Consider the following 4,139-nt stretch of genomic DNA (forward strand, 5'->3'; position numbering starts at 1 on the left):
TAACTCTCATTGGGGATGGTTTTTATTTTTTTTATTTTTCGAAATATTCATATTTCTTAATATGATTCTGACTTTTTTTATTAATGTGCTTCTTATTTATATTATTCATAATTACGTCTAGTTTCTGAACCGTCAATAAAATAATAGCGACGCATGCGCATTTGGATGGCTCAAAAATAATACAACATAATGATATCTTTCATGAGAGAACAAACTAATATCATTTAGCATGATATCATAAAGATAACAATTTCAAGAAATCTCTGAAATCAGATATCTTAAAGAGTTCTCCTAATAGATGCCTCTGATAAATGATTATTACGAGATATCGTTTGAACATCATTTTCAAGATAACTAAATATTCTCTTGAAAAAGTTCTCTCAAAGTTTTCATTCTGACAAGTATGCTGTCTGGGAGATCTTAACATTAAAATAAATCAATCCATTATGTGATTAAATTACTTATTTTCGATCGAAGTAAACTACATCTATATTAAAGCACGCACTTAAAATTAGTGAATAATAACCTACATTTAAATCAATACATTCCTTGTTTTAAATTGATTAACTTCATTACTTTAGTTAAATTAGAGACATAAACAATATGAGCAGTAACCAGTTGTAGAAATAATGCTGATAAAAAATAAAAATTAATATAATTGCACATTATGAATTTAACAGCAGAGATTCAAATCTCGGAAACTAAAAGCTCTTTTCTTTTAATCAAATCAAAACTATCAAAATTTTGCAAAATTTATAATATCAGATTATAATCAAGTCGATTATTTCGAATTTTTTTCGATTTTCATGATTTACACACAAATTATCATTTCCTCTATTCATACCATATACATTTTTCTTTCTTCTTTAGGCTACATTTCTGTAGATTGTAAAATGATTCTTATATTCAGGTAACATGTTTTATGCGATAAGAAATGACACAGTAATTCAATTATCTTCCAAATACTACCTACTATTTGTAAAAACACGCGGGATTGATTGAGTACCCCCCGTATTACTTCTTATCATGTGAGATGTGTTGTCACATTCTTTCTGACGTGCAAGAATAAAAAAAACTGAAGTTATTTAACTACGCATATGCTGTTCATTTATATCTTAATGTGCTTGCATCAACTGTTCCTCATTTTACGTCGAGTTTGTTTTCTTCATATATACTTGGAAGGAGTAAAGTGGGAAATTTTCTTAGAACATATACTACTGGAAGGAGAATAGGGCGCTGAACGCTTAGAACATATACTACTGGAAAGTGTTAGTGTTCTCACGCATTTTTACTGTTTGTTTCAGGAGTTTTAGGTTACGTATCTTAGACAAAATAACAATAAAATTGACATAATCTATTGTATTTAATAAATTAGTGTTAAAATGAATTTTAATATAAGAATGCATGCAATGTGAGAAACCTTTTCAAAAGAAATGAAATAAATATGAAATAAATAAAATAAGAAATAAGAAATAAATATGAAATATGTATTAAATAAGAAATAAATATGAAATATTTATTAAATATGAAATAAATATGAAATATGTATTAAATATCCATAACATATGTAAACATAACCTACATGTTATTATATAATTAATGCCTTAATAAAATATTACATACAATAACTTACGAGTAATAAGAAACTGCAGTAGTTCCGCGATTACCACACAATAAACAATATTTACTATTGCTCGGCATATTTACTTTTACTTTGTGCTGTTTTTATGTCGGCCTTACGAACGTACATACATACGAAGTGAATCTCACTGTGTGAGAACACTGCACTGTACAATTCACACAGACGATGATACTGACGCATGCGCATTGCGCAAATATTACTTTATACCTTTCTCTCTCGCACACATGTTGGCATCATGTTTGGTATACGGGTAGCATAGGCAATTCCCCTTCCAGTAGTATATGTTCTAAGGAAATTTTGCCCCACCTGCCGTATTCACCGGACATTGCTCCTTCAGATTTCCATTTGTTCCGATCCATATAGTCGGCCCTTTCTGGAGAACGATTCAATTCTTATAAAGATATCAAAAAATGGCTTGATGAATGAATCGCTTCAAAAGAACCAGATATTTTCATTCGAGGAATCCGTTTATTACCGGAAAAATGAGAGAAAGTTGTCGCTTCCGAAGAAGCATACTTTGAATAAACTCACTTATATAGATTTGTTTAAATAAACACATCTTTTTCTTTTCAAAAAGGGCAGAAACTTATTCCCATACCCAATATATAAATAAATTATTTTAATAGCACATTCTAAAAAGAATTTTAATAAAAAATCTTAATATAAAAATATTGTAATCGCAATAATTCAGATTTTAGATTAATAAGCAATTATAGAATTCATGTTACATAGAATTACACATGTGAATTTATAACTACTAAAAGCTCGATCTGTTTACTCTAGACCAAAATCTAGCATTTCTAATTATAGGTTATATAACTATATAACTATATAACTATATATAACTATATACTATAAGTTCAGAATATTTTTTTAGCAATAATAATTATGAACAAACATTTATAACGGACGTAAAAGAATGTAATGATCATTTGATAGATCCATGGTTCGGTAAGTTAACTTTTTTTATAACTAAGTTAAGTTAAAGTTAACAACCTTGAAAATTTAACTTAGTTAAGATACAAGTTAATTTATAATGAAATTAATTGAGTTAAAAATTAAGTTAATAAAAAAAAGTAATTGAAAATTTAAAAGTAAACTTTGTTTTTTTTTATTTTTTAAATTTACGATTCTATGATTTCAGTCTTACAAATAACAGAAATGACAAATATATAGGGTAAAAGCAAAAGGGATTATGGAATAGCTTTTTTTAAATTAACATTGCTCCGACATAAATGTATATGAAGACTTCAAATTTACACAGAACTCTTGAGGAATATGTTAGCTACTACATCCAATAAATGAAAGTCACCAAAATTTAAATCCAACGTCAATATTAACAAAAAAGTCAAAAGTGAGAAAATGGGGGGGTCTAAAAAATGGGATGTAATACGGAATACCGATGAAATTTTGACCATAGTAATAAATAATATAATAAATGAAGTCCAAATTTGTTTATTTATATAAACTGAATTTTTATTGTACAATAACACAGAAAATATAATAGCATCATTACAAACGTTATTACGCAAGGATAAATAAAAAATCGCAAATAAGCTGATAAATCGCAAATAAACTGATATAGAATGCTGTAATCTAACCTAACCTAATCTGGTCACGAATAAGTTGCTATATGCATGGAATCTATTCTATATATTCTCAACCCTCGATGTATTCCACATTACCTGCATGTCGTCATATGACAAATAAAGTCTTTCCGTAACAATAAACCAGTTTGAAATAGCAATTAATCTGCATAATATTGTTCATGCAACATTATTAAAAGCGTCTGTGCAATATAAACATTAAAAAAACTTACCTTCAGTTTGTGAGAACACTTCTTAGAAAAAACTGCCGAATCTTCTGACGTAACGAAAATAAATAAATGTTAATTGTAGCAAAACGGTTGGTCGGACCGAGTTCATTGTTCGTTATGACATGTTTAGTAACAGTTGCAATAATTTTCAGCGATTGCCGCCAGATTGCAATGCTTTATTTAAAAAATAAGCCACTATTCCATATTAGTAGGGTTGCCATCCGTCCGGATTTTTCCGGATTTGTCCTAGTTTTGAAGGCGTCGGGGAGTGTCCAGCCGGATTTTTCGAAGCGGTCCGGATTTTGTATGATTTTTCGTTGTATTCATAAACTTTGGCTTAAATTTTTTAAAACTCTGAGTGCTTATACATATACCGAATTATTAAAGATAGCACGGTATTTTTTCTGCATACCAGCACATAATGCAAACGTGAAGAAGATGTTTTCACTAATTATACAACAATGGACGAAAGAAATTTGTTGGGATCACACACACTGTCTCCTCACTGATTAAAATAAGATATATGACAATCTTGTGTTTCGCGGGTTTTCTCCGTGTTCAAATCCATTCTTGGAATGCCAACGTTTCGTGAACCTTGCAGTCCACTTCATCAGGGCGAGGAGCAGCCTGATACTAAGCTGTTCTCCCGGGTCGTTCCCTTTATATTACGCTGCTTGTTGG

The sequence above is a fragment of the Trachymyrmex cornetzi genome, unplaced genomic scaffold (genome assembly GCF_001594075.2).
Source record: "Trachymyrmex cornetzi isolate Tcor2-1 unplaced genomic scaffold, Tcor1.1 scaffold302, whole genome shotgun sequence".
Classification (NCBI taxonomy): Eukaryota; Metazoa; Arthropoda; class Insecta; order Hymenoptera; family Formicidae; genus Trachymyrmex; species Trachymyrmex cornetzi.